This window comes from Perca flavescens, chromosome 23, assembly GCF_004354835.1.
Source record: "Perca flavescens isolate YP-PL-M2 chromosome 23, PFLA_1.0, whole genome shotgun sequence".
In the NCBI taxonomy this organism is placed as follows: Eukaryota; Metazoa; Chordata; class Actinopteri; order Perciformes; family Percidae; genus Perca; species Perca flavescens.
Window position 1 is genome coordinate 18,704,525 of NC_041353.1, and position 17,216 is coordinate 18,721,740.

Below are 17,216 nucleotides of genomic sequence, written 5' to 3' on the forward strand. Positions count from 1 at the left end.
TTTCATTCGTTTTAAGGGATTCTTCCGCTCGCTCCAGATGGCCACACCCTTTCCTGCCAGCCAGAGTGAGAACGAACCACCATCTCCTCTGATGGAGGCCCCAGCCGGTGTGATAGTGCCTACTGCGGGCTCCAGCTCCTCTCCTCCAAACATGCTGACCCCAGTTCTTCCCGAGAGGACGGAGCTCGGAGCCCTGAGGGCCGACCGCAGAAACTATTTCTGCATCTTGGAGTTGGACGGCGCGACTGTCGCCAGAGTCATCTCCCCTGTGTACAGTTCTGAGTGCACTGAGCTGACCAACCGCTGGAGGGTGACCGACTATAGTGTAGATGGCCACCTTCTCATGTCGGTGCTCTGTCAGTTCACCAAAAAAGTTGCACAGTTTGCAAGGCCTCCGAGACCGGAGAAGAGAAAGGACACAGAGGAGAGCAGCAGCAGCAGCCAGTCTCCGCCAAAGAAACGCTTGAGACTGTGATGGACATTTGCTCTGCTGCACCTTTTGGTCTTTTAAACATCTGGCAGATTAAGAAGCTGAATAGACCTTTTTCACAGCAGACATTTTGACTTGTCATACTAGGAAAAGCACAGCTGAAATTGATAACTTTAACGATGGCTCAATTCCATCCATTGTCCCAGTAAGCTGTTTCAGTAAGTCTGCATGCACAATACCAGGGCCTCTCCTAAGTGGAATGCAGCCATAATTAATGGTCTTGAATACACCTGTGCTTTTCCTGCCGTGGAAAAGGTCTATTCTTTTTCTTTCTTTTTTTACCCCAGAGGGCTTCCACGGTAGCGTCTTGCACCGCGGCTGACTGAGGGGTTATTATTGTACATTTGTATATAGTTTGTCTCACCGTGGTTGTGGCACACAGGTCAGTGTTTTTGGTGCATCTTGCACCGGTGTGTATTGCACCTTTCTTTATTTCTTGGTGCTGGCCCGTGTGTCTGATCTGGTGGGAACTACGAGGGAGCTATGAGCATCACTTGAGATAGGAGCTCTCTCGAAAGACAATCAATTTTTTTTTCCATCCAGGAGGAATTAAGATCTCTAGATTGTGGTTTAGCCCATCATCTGCCCAGAGGGTGTTGGGACAGACACCGGTCCCCCTGCAGCCTTGCAAAGCACTAGCACTTCAAATGGATTTCTTTATATACTGTTGAATGTATTTTCTTGAGCTAGAAATTACATGTAACATTATTTAAAGAATGGGACTCATCACTAGCATCACAAGCTAAAGACTTCAGTTTGAGCTCGGAATGAGAAGACCTAGTGCAACAGCTGCAGTATCGGTGTCAGAGCCAATCACGCTACTGGTCCACCAAAGACAGGCAGGTGGACGAGGAAGAACAGGCTGATAGAAGAAGCAGGAACAGATGGGACTGAGCAAGATAGAGGCCAGTGAATGCATCAAGCCCACCTGCCCTTCGCTCTCAGCTAACCAGACCTGCCAGTCTGCCTGCAAAGAAGAAAACACAGGAAGAGTTAGCAAATGGCTAACTAGTCTTTAACAGATCATCTTAATCTTTAATAGTGTTTATGGTGCAGTAGAACCCTATAAATACAACAGTATTTGTAGTAACTGTAATCACACCTATCTGAAGTTTGTCTTTCAGAGAAAGAAGAGGAGAGAAGTCTGGATGAGACAAGGAAAAGAGACAGCATACATTGTGAACCCTCTCCTAAAAAAAAATTAAGTATACATTTTGTATCTGTTTTATCAAGTACAAATGGATAGTTCCTCTGGCTTTTGAAGTTGTTTTTTTTAAACTAATACCATCCTAGACTGCCATTTGTCTTTCAGAGAGAGGGAAGAAAACGACACAAGGAAGAAACAAGGAAAAGACCTGATGAGACGAGAGGAGGCAGGACAGCGTGCAATTGTGAACCCTCTACTTTGAAAAGATAAATACACAATTACCCTTTGTTTGTATTCAAATCTCTGTACTGGACATGAGTTCTTCTGCTTACCTTGTTGATGAAGTTATTTCCTGCTTTTTTTCTTGTCTCTGCCATTTGTCTTTCACAGGGAGAGGAGAAACCATGCACTGGGACCCGTCATCTTTAAAAAGATAAGTATACATATTATACACAATATTATCCAAATTTCTATTGTGATCAATAGTTCTTATTTTTATGTGGTTGTTAAAATGATTAACAGTTATGTTATCGCTATATCTGTTGTTTGCTTTGCTTTGAGAGAGAGAAGAAACAGCATTAACTAGAAACTCTCTCACTTAGATTTTTTTCTGCTACCATACTTCCTATAGTATTCATAGATAGAGAGGACAAGAAGCCAGCATGCTTTCTGAAAGCATTTGTCTTTTAGAGAGAGGAGAGGAAACGACACGAGGAGACAAGACAAAGACCAGACGTGAAAAGGAACGAAGAAAGGACAAAGCACGCACTGTGAAGCTGCTGCTGCAGCAGGACCATCAAAGACAGAACTGACCTGAAGATGTTACAGCTACATGTGTCGTGTTTGGTAGTTACATTGTAGCATGAGGTGTCATTTTCAATGAGTCATTACAGCCCCTTTGGGTCAATTTTAGAGATGCACCGATTGCAACTTTCGATGGCCGATTCCGATTTTCTTTGAGTTAGGCCAGCCAATACCGATTTTAGCCGATTCCGATTTCATTTTTTTCTAACCACTCTTTTCTTTAATAGAACATTTTGCACACAACATAGAACATTTTTTGAACAGATAATGGATCACTATAAAATAGGTAAGGGTTAATGCCCGACGAGGTGTCAATTAATCCGAAGTCCATTAATACCTGACAATGGACACCTCGAAGGGCATTAACCTGCTTATACCATGGTCACTTGCCAAATAACATATTTTTAAAACATTAGTTCATATTTTAATTAGTTTTACAATCGAAATCTAAAGTTTATCCAAAAAATAACTCTGTTTCCCTGGTTACGCCTGACGGTTTGACTAATACCTGGAACAATCACTCCCATCCATCAGGTTCTTATGCAATGCAAACGTTGTACACTCCCCCAGGAATTAGGAAGGACCTTAGATACGACTTGCCTCCCTTAGCAACCGGAGATATTTATATAGTCCGCTCAGCTGATAGAACCCTAAAGTTTAGCTACGAGCCAGAAAGCTAACATTATGCAAGCAAGATCCAAAGTCAATAACATTGTGTACAGTTGGCAATCAGTAAAAATAATTTGACAGTATGTTGAATAACAAGACAAGCAAGCTATCCAGCCATGTCATCGTCCCCAAAACAATATGACGACTTTTACGAAGAATTTGATCCGCGATGTGTAACGTTACTGTCGGCTGCAGCGGCGCAGCCTGAAGCAGCGAGCTGAACAGCGAACAGGACGTGAGATAACGTTATTCGCTGTGAAACAAAGTCAGTCCAGAGGGCCAGTAGAACTTACTTCTTGCAGCTTGTGTGTTTTAGCGCCATCCTGTGGTGTTCAGAGGACGAGTTGGAAATAATAAATCCATATTTCCTTTTTGATTTAATGTAGCGCATTCATTTAGAACAGTAAACAGACAGTTTCACCGGAACTCCTTTAGTAGGTGTCCTACATCACTTTTTAATGGACAGCCTGCAGCCAATCAGAATCGAGTATTCACCCAGACCATGGTATAAAACTATATAAATTACTCCCGGTGTTGGAAATTCACACACATCTAAAGTGCAATGTTAGAACCATTTCCTTCCTTTCACATCCAATATCCAACAAAAAAAATGTGATTTTGGTTTTTGGTGTAATCCCTCCACGCCCTACTTTTTCCTTACAGGTGTTGCATATTGCAAACTTGTTATCTGCACACACGCTGAAGAATTCCCAAACAGCTGACATGTTGCAGGTTAATTCCCGAGGTTCCCTACATGTGCTAGAATAGCGCGGACACGCGCTTCACATCGCAAGCGGGTACTCGCGACACACGGCGGAAAGGTTGAGAGAAAGGAAAAAGAGACTGTGCTGTCGCGTGTGTGTGTGCGTCCTTGAGAACTGTAACTCGTATAACTTATGTTGTCAGTTAATCGTAGCATTGACCGGCATGAAATCGGCATATGTCAGACTGACCTGCCAGTCGCCGGTCATGGCTGAACACATGAAAATCGGCCAATTCCGGTAACCGGCCGGTTTATCAGTGCATCTCTAGTCAATTTACATTTTTTGTTCAACCCCTTAAGGGACAAAAATAACAGTTTCATCATTTTTATTATTATCAAGAATTCCCATGAAAAGACTTAACCAACAAAAAAATCTATCCTTTAGTATGGTCTGTGCAGCTACATGATGAACAGGGCTACTATATCTGACTGAGAACACAGAAAAGACTTGGTGATAATAAATTATTTGTTGGGTTGAGTCTCTTTAGGGATGTCATCATGTAATAACTGATATCTACATGTTAATATCATATGATTATTAATGCATCCTTCGAATGTCAAGTTTTGTGTTACACCCACTTTTTTTGTCTCTAATAAACTAGTATTCACAAAGTCAGAGGTGTTCACAAATAGAAATGGTTACATACTGTACATTTCAACCTGGGTATTTGTTAACATCCGTTATGTAAAACCAGTGGTCAGGATATCCATTGTAACTGCATATTACAAATAAAAATGTTTTATGACACATTTTTTGTATTTCACTCAAACCATATATTTCTTCTTTTTTTTTTTTTACCTAATCTGAATACATACCACATAATTCTAGTGATAGCATTCAAACAGGTTAGTTATTCTTTAATTGACAAGTTAATAATAATTTAAAATGTGGACTACCTGCTAAATGATATGTGATTCCTCAAAATGATGGGGCTGTGTGGTCTTGTTTGGTATGTCATTAACTAAGCAGCAATCACAGTAGGCTTTTACATGTTAACTAGTGCCCTATATTTAGAGAGTGTGGCCAACTCAAATCATGGGCGCCATATTGGATACCAACGTCAGATGACTACAGTGTAACCCTATGGGGCGGATATGCTATCTTGAAATAAATCGCTTATTTTCACCATAAACAGGCATATACATGTTATTATCAACGTTTGTCAAAATGCCCTTACGGAAATATTCCAGTGTATATTTACCTTCTATATCGTAAATGGGCCTCTAAAAAATGCCCATGTAGTGAGTGACCACGTTGCCTAATAAGTCTCTTAGGAGTGTTTACCTTTTTAATGTCCGCTAGCATACAGGCTAACTATAGATAGCTCTGTGTGTAACGTAACAAAAACCCACCCATCTCAGAGGAGCAAAGCTCAATATTTCATTCAATAAAATTATGGTACAAAAGGAGCACTAATGCCACAGGTCTTATGTTGACAACGTGGACGCTGATATAGGAAACTCCGAAGGCAGTCGTAATATTTAGCTACCTAGAAGGCTAGGCTAACTCTGTTGCGCTAACGTTAGCAAACATCGGCATAGCTGTCTAAAATTGTGAAAAGCTGAACAACATCCCCATCCATGAAGATAATAAAGACACCTGGACTCGGTCAAGACCAAAAGCCATAGCTATGACTGTGCAAGATCACAAGCATTTAGGTACATGGAGTGCTAGCGAAAAAGCTAACGCTAGCATAAGGCTAACTTCAAACTTGTGAAATCTTATGCTGCTTCCCTGTCTTTCATTGCAACCAAACGCACAACAGTTGGGCATTTTTTCAGTGATTCATGTCATTTTTTAAAATAATTTATATATTTTTCCACTATTCCCTGCACTATATCAATGGGAATCAGATGAATATTGGTACCAAACATGGAGTCCCTGAAAGACGTGACCACCTCGGAACCAATCGCAGAACGGTATGTTCAGAACATTCGATTCCCTAGTTTGCCACACTCTCTAAATATAGGGCACTAATGTTAACTGGTCTTTCCTGCCCTCTAGTGGATTTTCATGGACAGAGGCAAACCAAGCCAGACTTACTGAAAAATTATATTTAATGAATCATTTTATTAAATATAGGTTTTTTTACCTGTGTTTTACCAGCTGGTATGTGTGATCATGTACAGTATATAGAGATACATGACAGGTTTACATGAAGTAAAAAAAAAAGTCATGTCAGAAGTGGGATTCGAACCCACGCCTCCAGAGGAGACTGCGACCTGAACGCAGCGCCTTAGACCGCTCGGCCATCCTGACAACTTATGTAAAAACAAACAATATATCAAGTTTGTACCTCATTACTACACATCCGTTTTTCTCATGGACCACTTGTGACTTAATAAAATGTAGCTGGTAGACCATTTCGTAATTCACAGATATTAATTTAATGTGGTATTTCCACTAAGTGCCCACTAGATGGCAGTATTAAAGCACAAATGGCAGCCTGTTGAAGTTTGAGTAGATTGGCCGGGAACCTTGGTATGCTACGTTCACAGACTTGTGGAGAGTGGGAAATGCCACAATTATTACATTGTTTTGAAAGATGATCTTTAAACTGTTTAAAGTATCCTTACTAATGAATGTGTAATAAAATAAATGAAAAAACTAATGAAGATGAACAATACGTTTGCATGTATACATATATATACAAAAAACACAAAATTAATATAATAACTCTGCTATATATTACAGGCAGTCTGCATAGTCGTATGGAGACGTGTTTATCTGTTCTTCAGACAAAATTATGAAACTTTGGAGTTTGTCTGTGCCATTTTGTTATCCAGTCTTTTTAAAACCTCACCACATAACAGTTCACTAAAATCAAGACATTTTGTAAGGATACAATCTTAGGCCCTTTCTGAATAAAAAGAGTTTCAATGATAATATTACAAATCAAATCTGCATCATTTAGTGGTTAGAATTATAGTGCAGGAGACTCAAAAGCAGAGGATTTTAAGTCGGAAGTTGGTCAGCAACGATTTTTTGGGGAACGTTTTCAGTCCTGCTTCCCACCTTTGGCAGACCACATGCAGATCTGAGTTCTTAAAGGGCAGTTTAATTTGATCAAGCTTTGTCAAAATGGTTCTCCAACAAACTGCACCTGAGGAACAGGGTAAATAAAGACATAATGACACTGTCCCACCACTGTGTGGCAGAAGTTGCACTCAGTGGTGCCATTGTGTAATGAGGACTGTAGACTCTAAATCCAGTGATCTAGTTATAATCTCAGTGAGACCACTACACAACACGACACCGTGGTGAAGCAGTTTCCTGCATGGTATTACCATGTATGTATTGACATAGATAGCATTAAACAATATATATGTGGAAATGTGAATGAATGATAGAATACATTGTTTGTGCTGCTTTTCTTGTTTGGGAACAGAGCAAAGGTCAAATGTTAGGGACGCTCAGTTTTTAGCCCTGCCCTTGGTTATCAAACGTTTTCAGGCCGAAAGGTATTTCAGACAATAGAAACATGATGCACTATGGACATAACCTGCAAAAAAAGTGGCAAGGATGAAATTACCTACCTAGAGATGTCTCGATCCCGATCACAGTATCAAATCAAAGCCGATTTTGCCTTACTACGATCATTTGCATCAGCTTGTACTGATCGCCTCCTTTAATCACACATGCCCTGTGCCCCAGACACACGGCCAGACCGTCTGGATGCCGGCACTTTCAAACCAAGATGGGTGTGGCCACTCACCATCCGGTAGCTTGCCAGCCCTTAGCAACAAGTAAAAAAGTCCATGTTTCTTAGTCCCCGCTTTTTTTGCAGAAGCGGATTACACCAAGTCTCCACACTTCTTCAGGGATTCCACCAGGAAACCACGCTTTCAGGCCGTTATTTCATGGAGCTGAGATCGGTAAACACAAGAAGAAAATAAAAGATTGACTATTTAGCGCAGGAGGCATCACTAAGTTTAGTTTTTTATCAAAGATCGACTATTAAGCACAAGAGGAACTTAAAACTGTTTATTCTTTGGTTGTGGGTGGGATTTGGGTTTTGGTGTTGAGAGAAATGACTCATTTGCTGCACTAAATTAAATGTATTAATCCATTAAGACATATTTTAGTTACTTTGTTTACTTAGTTATTTCTGTAAACAAAAAAATGGTATGCAGCTCTATTATCTGGGCAACTACAAGTATTGGATCAGGACTCGTTATCGGCAGATATTCAATATTTAAAAAATCGTATCGGGGGTAAAAAAAGCTGATCGGGACACCCCTAAACCTAATGTTAGGGTATTCGCACAACTGCTCCTAAATAAATTTTAAAGTTCGCACAGATCTATTTTTAGTCGCAAATGCGAGTGAATTGCTTGAACTGTCGAACCCTGCATTGTAGAATGAATACTATGGGCTAATAGGTGCTAACGAGTTGCTAGTTAGCTGAGGTAGCGAGAAATAGCTTGCATGGTCGCTAACATTATCGGTAGCAAAATACTATCTGAGTGGATACGCGTGGATTTACATTTGTGGCATTCTTCTGCACACCACGGCTTCCTGATGGTCTCATGTTAAAAGGAACAGTTCCAACTAGGCCTGCAGGATAAATCGTTATAAAATCGCGATCTCGATTCACAATTTAATTTTTAAATGACTTTGATTTAAAAAAAATAAAAAATAAAAATGTTGGTAGGACATCTCTTACACAGTTCAGGTCATCACCCTCAGCCAATGACAAAGCGCCTTTTAGATACGTTTCACTTGTCAGTTCAGGGCTTCACCCTCAGCCAATGACAAAGAGCCTTTTTCGGAAATAAACCAAATGGATATTGATGAAAACCCAGGTACTAGTGATGAAAATCAGTCAACCACTCAGTCTCAAACCGAACTCATTCCGAAAAAAGGCTCACATTCGGTGGTGTGAAAGTATTTTGGATTCAAGCAAGACAACGAGGGTCAGTCCAATGTGATTTGCAAGGCATGCTTTGCCCTTGTTGCAGCACCGCAAAGTAACACCACAAGACTTTACCAGCACCGCAAACGTCACCACAAAATGCAATATGATGAAGCAGTAGAAGGCAAGAGGTCCGAAAGATGTTGCAATTAGCCTATTTACAACCATGTTCAGGGCCATATTCAGCGTAGTGCGTTAAACTTCTATTTTTGGTAACCTACTTGAATGGCCAGTTAAATGTTAATTCTATAAAAGGCAAGCAGTTAAAGAGTGAGCAAGCAGTTAAAGAGTGTGCTAAGAAATCATTCTGTTTTTGATAGTGTACTTAATTGGCAATTTACAAACTCCATTTCTCTAGAAACTGAAGCTGTAGCTGCATCATGTTGATTGACATGTTTTAATTATGTAAAGACATGTTCAAGGAGTTCAGATAGAGTCGGTATCAGGGCCATATTTAGTTCAATATGTTAGGTCACTATTTTTGGTAGCCTACTGTACTTAAATGGCCAGTATTTACTTTATTTTCTTTATTCACTGAAGCCTCTATGTTTACAGGCTTGTGGTGATGCGCAATTTGCTATAGGTGCTAAAAGTCCATGTTTGGTGCTGCCAATTTGTTTTGTTTTGTCATGGTTCATGTGTGCAATAAACATTACACTTCGTGAGAGAAAAATCGTGGCAGAGAATCGTGATATCAATTCTAAGCTAAAAATCGTGATTCATATTTTTCCCTGAATCGTGCAGGCCTAGTTCCAGCTAAAAATATAGGCTGTTAGAAATGGGATTCGAACCCTCGTGTATAGTATATATACTTTAAGAAGCAACCAACACCTGATCCATTAAGCATAAACTACAGCTAGCTGTTTGACGTTAGCGTGCTTGGTCCTAACATTATTTCTAGCAAAGGACTATCTGAGTGGAAATGTTAGTTGGCTAGCTTGCCAAATTACTTTCCTGCTCCTGGCCAGGCTAGCTGCACAGAATAAATCTCCATGGAAACTTAGGCGCTTCTGCTTTCGTGAAACTGAGTCAATGCTTAAGTCATCCAGGATAACTGGGAAATCCTGGCTTAATCTGCTATCTAGGTTCTGTGAGACTAGGTTGTTTATGACCAAATTATGAAGTGGCTATGTGACAGTACATGGCGTCATGTCCTGCCTCATGCAGCCCTATGTAGGCTCCACGGCTGGCCTAAAACAGACTAACAGTAAGTGAGATGGCATCTGACACGGACAGAAATAAATCGTTGATTCACATTTGTGGAATTCAGCATGGCTTCCTGATGGTGTCATGTTAAAAGGTAAAGTTGCAGCTAAAAACATAGGCTGTCAGAAGTGGGATTCGAACCCACGCCTCCAGAGGAGACTGCGACCTGAACGCAGCGCCTTAGACCGCTCGGCCATCCTGACTGCTGATGACCACTTTGGTCCTAAGAGGCCACTAGAATCAACGTAAACTAAAACTGACACTGTTGGGGATTTATTCAAAATTGAAGGCATACTGAACCAGCATGGCTACCACAGCATCCTGCAGCGACATGCCATCCCATCCGTTTTGCGTTTAGTTGGACCAACATTTATTTTTCAACAGGACAATGACCCCAAACACACCTCCAGGCTGTGTAAGGGCTATTTGACCAAGAAGGAGAGTGATGGAGTGCTGCGCCAGATATATATATATATATATATATATATATATCCACACACACACACTTTAAGAGGCAACCAACACCTGATCCATGAAGCATAAACTACAGCTAGCTGGCTAACGTTAGCTTGCTTGGTCCTAACTGGTCTGATGGTGTCATGTTAAGAGGAAAAGTTCCAGCAAAAAACACAGACTGTCAGAAGTGGGATTCAAATCCATGCAGCTCTATGCAAGCGCCACCGCTGGCCTAAAACAGAGTATTTCCAGTAAGTGAGATGGCATCTGACACGGACAGAAACAATTGTTTGATTTATATTTGTGGCATTATATTTGCGGCTCCCTGAGGCCTCATATTACAAGGAACCGTTCCAGTGAAAAACATAGGGTGTCAGAAGTGGGATTCGAACCCACGCCACGATGACCACTTTGGTCCAAAGAGGCCACTAGAATCAACACATGTACTCATATATATATATATATATATATATATATATATATATATATATATATATATATATATATATATATATATATATATATATATATATATATATATATATATATATATATATATATATATACTTTAAAGCCCATCTTGCACAAATTTGCGCAATTTGCTTGTTGTTAATAAACATTTAAACTGTTACCCAATAACATCAAATACAATGGATATCAGAAAACAGAATAAAATACGAAATAGTACTATTTTAGTTCAAATCATTTCAACATTATTGCGCAACCTTACCCTTATTTTCACCTGTTGCTGAGTAATGTACATTAACATCCCATGCTTTCTTGATTGTAGCATACCTGTAGCAAGCTCCTTCGTAGTAACTAGCGGTAAAAACAAACGTCAAAGAGGAGCTCCGTGCTACAGAGCGGCGACTGCTAGTTGTTTAAGACGCTACAGACCTCCGTCACAGCTTGGTTGTATCAGCAGTATTTAGTAGATGTGTTGAGCTGCAACAGAGTTCCTCAACACCGGCTCTGGTGCCCCGCATGGTGCTCCTACAGGTCAGCGGTAGCTGGTGGTATATATATATATATATATATATATATATATATATATATATATATACACACACACTTTAAGAAGCAAAACAACACCTGATCGATGAAGCATAAGCTACAGCTAGCTGGCTGACATTAGCTTGCTTGGTCCTAATACTATTGCTAGCAAATGGTCTCATGTTATTGCTATCTGATGGTCTCATGTTAGAAGGAACAGTTCCAGCAAAAAACATAGGCTGTGTTAGACCGCTCGGCCATCCTGACTGCTGATGACCACTTTGCTCCAAAGAGGCCACTAGAATCTATATATATATATATATATATATATATATATATATATATATATATATATATATTAGGGGTGGGCGATATATATTGTTGACGATAATATCGTCATTGTTGTGTTAACGATGCGCAAATTGACATTATCGAGTATTTAAATTACTTAGAAAAAAACATTTAAAAACACGCATTGGAACCGATTGGAACGCTACACATTCACTCATGTCAACAAAGATGGCGGCACGCGATTGTGCAGCAGCTACTAGCTCTCCTCTCTGTGTATATTTATACAAGTACAGCCACACTGAACTAATCAGTATAGGACTATGATACAACACAGCTGTTAAGAGAGCCTTCCAGGCGGCTCACAACATCCCGGAGGACATAGCCAGACCGGGCGCTCCAGGTTGTTGTCGACGCTAGCACGCCAAGCTAGCTACCGGCAGGATGAGAAAATAACTACGGCAAGAGTCAGACCAGAGGCGGAGGACTGCATTTTTGTGCATAATTAATGGCGTACCAACAGCAGGATCGTTGCCCCGCACGGTTCACCTGACCTGAAGTCCTGTCGGTAATATACAGGCCATTTTATTTACCGCAAAAACAGCACACTGCCGTCTGGCAGTGTGCTGTTATAGCCCCCGATGCTAACGTTAGCACAAGTTTGGCTCACTGCTAACCATAGTGAACAAACTGCAGCGCGGGGTGGATACATATTGTAGCAGGGGACTTTAACAAGGCGTCCTTAAAGTCTGTACTCCCCAGCTTTTTTTCCAGCTTATAGATTGTCTTTTTTTTAAATAAATTATTTCTGATAACATTTCAGTCAAATAGTTATAAAAATAAATAAATTATATTAAGTTATATAAATATTGAGCCTCTTCCTTATTTCACCAGTAAACGACAAAAACAACCACTGCATGGTAAAGGGATATTTTAAACTAAAATAAATGCAGCACGAAACTGGCGAGGCGTATTTCAAGTGAACGCAACATATGTGTTGTTTTTCAGACAACGGCAGCTGCAGACTGTCGTACGTCTCGTGTTGGAATCCTACACAGTGAAATAGAGACAAACCTTTACACCGTTTAGCTGTCAGCATTGTAACCGTGTTTACTCCAACTGCTAGCTAACGGTATGCTAACGTTACCTGCTGCCAAGCGTAGTGTTAACTAGCACCCCGTGCAGCGATGTTTCAGTTGACTCTAACGTCCGTTTAGGAGCATCAGAGAGAAGCGCAGGCATTTAAGTGGCACCAAAATCTGCGTTGCTATTAGGTCCGGTAGATAACGGTCGTTAGGGCACCTGTCGGTGCCGTAGCATCGGGTCTCGGTAACAGCTGAATATTCTATCTCATGATGAAAAAGTAGAGACGATTGTAAACGAAAATAAAGAGAGATTTTTAGTCTTAGTTTTTATTTTATGCAAAACATTTTAGTCTCGTCTTTTTTCGTCAACAATAATGCGTGTTAATTTAGTGTTAGTCAGCGTTTTTGGACATTGGCGCAGTCTCGTCATCGTCTTGTCTTAGTCATGGAAAAAAGGTCGTTGACGAACATATTTAGTCTTGTCTCGTCTGACGAAATTAACACTACAAGAAAGCATACAGAACTGCACCGCTTCCTCACCTGGGCCAGTCAGGTCACATCCAACTACTGATCCCAGCATAAATCCCAGTCAGAAGGACTATACAGCCAAGTAGACGGACTATCAGAACCTGGCCTGACACGGCCCTGTCCCAGCTCCAGGACTGCTTCCAATAAGGACATGGTTGTGTGCAATATGTTACAGAACAGAGCCCTTTGTTTATTGTTATGATTTCATCTTGCTTGTATGCTGCACAATTTACATTACAGGAGAGGTGTACAACTGAATGTGTACTCAGAGTTCAATGTTCCTACACTAGTTCAATTAGTATTAGTATAGTATTAGTATTTTGTCTTTGAATTGTTTTTACTTGAATACTTAAATTTTAAAGAAAATAAATAAGCACTGTTTTCATTCAACATTGTGCCCATTATCATCAGTGATTAAGTAACTCAGACTTTTAAAAACACATTTTTAAAGGATACCGTCTAATTATCGTTATTGTCAAAATCGGAAAAAATATCGAGATATTATTTTTTGTCCATATCGCCAAAGTCCTTTTAGGCAAGTCATGCCACTCGGCCGCCATCTTGGCAACGCCTCCGGGCAGCTATTTCGGACTAACAAGACCAGGCTCCTATCTAAATGAATGGGCAGAGAGTCAGAACTGCACTTTCACTGGTCAACGGGACATAAAAACTACATGTATAGAAACAGCAGTAGAATATGATAAAAATTGCTTTATATATATCTATGGTTGTGCCAAGCCAGAGACAATTTAAGGACTTTGGCCAAGCACTTAAACAAATGCTCAATGTCATTTGTTTTATCAGTGTACAGTACAATATTTAGAATTATTATTTTTCTTGTGTCTTGTTCTTGGAGGGGCAGGACATGTGCATACAACCGCCATCTTTGCCGTTATGGGTTTTCATATAGTTGTATTGAGGATTGAGGAAGTGGCATGTCTCTTCTAAATAGTCTCTGATATCGCCAACCCCTAATATAAATATATATATATATACTTTAAGAAGCAAACCAACACCTGATCCATGAATGTGACAAGGGGGGGCATTATATAAGCTGAAGTTTCTGACCCTACCCTTTGGTTATGACCAATAAAAAAATGAATTCATTCATTCATGAAGCGTAAGCTACAGCTAGCTGTTTGACTTTAGCTTGCTTGGTCCTAATATTATTGCTAGCAAAAGACTATCTGAGTGGAAATGTTAGTTGGCTAGCTTGTCCAACTACTTCACCAGCTATCAAATTCAAGAAACAGCAAGAGACTAGGTTGTTTACGATCAAATTATGAAGCGGCTATGTGAGAGTACATGGCGTCATGTCCTGCCTCATGCAGCTCTATGCAAGCACCACAGCTGGCCTAAAACAGATTATTTCCAGTAGGACAGAAATAATTGTTTTCATTTACTTTTGTAGCATTCTTCCAAATGTTACGGCTCCCTGATGGTCTCATGTTAAAAGGAACAGTTCCAGCAGAAAAACTTACACTGTCAGAAGTGGGATTCGAACCCACGCCTCCAGGGGAGACTGCGACCTGAACGCAGCGCCTTAGACCGCTCGGCCATCCTGACTGCTGATGACAACTGACTGTAGCTGACGTAACAAAACATCATCTTGCGTGGATAACATCAGCTAATTCATCCAGACTTCAGGGCTGGCTGGTAAATTGGCTAGCTTTCCATTTACAAATAACTTTACCAGCTAAGATTACGAAACAACCAACACCTGATCCATGAAGCGTAAGCTACAGAATGCTGGCTAAAATTAGCTTGCTTGGTTGCTTACATTATTGCTAGCAAAATACTATCTGAATTAGAGATGTTCTGATACTGATACCAGTATCGGTATCGACTCTGATACTGCCTAAAACGCTGGTATCGGTATCGGGAAGTACTGGAGTTTATGCACCGATCCGATACCACGTAATAAAGCCCTAAAGAAAATCTATGTTCAAGTAGTTTATTTATGTTCTTTTTCCGTTATAACTGACTGTCAAACTGGATAATAAAAGAAAATTCTACGGCATTCATTGTTTGTATTTGTTCATGTTTCACAAAGAGTTTGACCTGAGCCAGACAGTCAACATGGATAGAAATAATATCATATCCATACTGGGATAGTAGTATACAGTTGTTAAAACATAATAAAATATATGAAACACTGGTATCGGACTGGTACTCGGTATCAGCCAATACGCAAGTTCAGGTATTGGAATCTGTATCGGGAAGCAAAAAATGGTATCGGGCCATCTCTAATCTGAATGGAAATGTTAGTTGGCTAGCTTGCCAAAATTACTTCACCAGCTAACAAACTTAAGAAAAGGGAAGAGACAAGGTTGTTTATGACCAAATTATGCTATGTCCTGCATCATGCAGGTGCCACCGCTGACCTAAAACAGAGTATATACAGTGACATGGAATCTGACAGGGACAGAAATAATTACTTCATTTACATTTGTGGCATTCTTCTGCATGCAATGGCTCCCTGATGGTCTTGTGTTATAAATAACAGTACCAGTGAAAAACACAGGCTGTCAGAAGTGGGATTCGAACCCACGCCTCCAGGGGAGACTGCGACCTGAACGCAGCGCCTTAGACCGCTCGGCCATCCTGACTGCTGATAGACACTAGACATAGCTGACAGATCAAAACACTGTCTTGAGTGGATAAAATGTATTATTAGTAGTAGAGTTACACAAGTAGTTACATCTCCCTATCAAGTATAAAGTATGGAACTGCTCAATAGACAATGAATTGGGAGATGTTATGTTATAGATGACACTAAGAGCACCCAGGGGAATGTTTTGAGTATATGGGTACATTTTCTGTTTTACAACTGAAAACACTAAAACAGAATGAAGCTCATTGGGGTATAAAAAAGTGGGTCCACAAAATCAGTCACCTATTGATTGTCTATGGAGCAGTTTCATACTTTATACTTAGTGACATCACAAGTTAAGACTTACTTCTCTGGTTTCTGGCTTGGAGAGAGAGAGAGAGAGCAGCTTGTGTTCACAGATATTTACTGACTTTCCAAGGCCATAGAAATAACGTACTGGAATTCTTAATTTAGGTGGTATTCACCTTTAAAATCATGCATATGACTGTTGCCTATTACGGTTGACTAAAATAGAAGAACAGTGTACTAAATGTGATTTTTAATTATAACTGATAATATAATAATTTCATTAAATCAGAAATAGCAGACGTTAAAACCACTTACGACAAACGATTCAGCTATTTACAAGTCATAAGACGTTAGCTAATGCAGCTATATAACTGACTGCTGGCTGTTATGAAACAAGCACTTTTTCCCCGTCATTTGAAGACAGTTGTGGAACAATGATATACAAAAGTACTTTGTAGTGTACTATTTAACATAGCACACCACAATGATAGCAAACGACAGTTATGTTATCTGTGTTGTTAAACAAAAAAGAAACGAGATTTGACGGTAGCTGGCTAATGTAGCTAACGTTAGCTAGCTAGCGTTAACCAGCTAGCCTTGCGAATTAAGCTAGCAATTATTTATCACTTGATTTAGCCCAAGTTATCGAGTTATTAGGCCCAATGATATTTGAGACACTAACAAAACGTTAATGTTCATATTTCAACATACTTAATACAGTATATTTTCTAACCTTTAGCCTGGCAAGTCTTTCAGGTGGATTGGACAACATCATGACCGAGTGACCACAGGTGAGCACCGAGTGAGGACACACTGCCACAGCTAATGCTGCGTTCACAGCCAATAGGGGATGTGGGAGAAATAATTCACACTAACAATGTTTTGTGTGTTTTTTTAATTTGAAAAAAATAAATAAAAAAAAAATTAAATATATATATATATATATATATATATATATATATATATATAT

General features: G+C 39.9%; 1 long non-coding RNA gene and 4 other non-coding genes across 5 annotated transcripts; all 5 read right to left on the minus strand.

The window, feature by feature from the left end:
* Positions 1 to 708: 708 nt before the first annotated feature.
* On the minus strand, positions 709 to 17,059 carry LOC114550339 (uncharacterized). The gene is made up of 3 exons (XR_003691681.1): positions 16,980 to 17,059; positions 1,970 to 2,060; positions 709 to 1,457 (listed from the first exon to the last, which is right to left on the minus strand). It is a non-coding gene; the product is annotated as an uncharacterized LOC114550339 (long non-coding RNA).
* Positions 6,051 to 6,133, minus strand: trnal-cag (transfer RNA leucine (anticodon CAG)). Its single transcript has one exon. It is a non-coding gene; the product is annotated as a tRNA-Leu (tRNA).
* Positions 10,115 to 10,197, minus strand: trnal-cag (transfer RNA leucine (anticodon CAG)). Its single transcript has one exon. It is a non-coding gene; the product is annotated as a tRNA-Leu (tRNA).
* On the minus strand, positions 14,828 to 14,910 carry trnal-cag (transfer RNA leucine (anticodon CAG)). Its single transcript has one exon. It is a non-coding gene; the product is annotated as a tRNA-Leu (tRNA).
* On the minus strand, positions 15,871 to 15,953 carry trnal-cag (transfer RNA leucine (anticodon CAG)). The gene has a single exon. It is a non-coding gene; the product is annotated as a tRNA-Leu (tRNA).
* Positions 17,060 to 17,216: the final 157 nt, after the last annotated feature.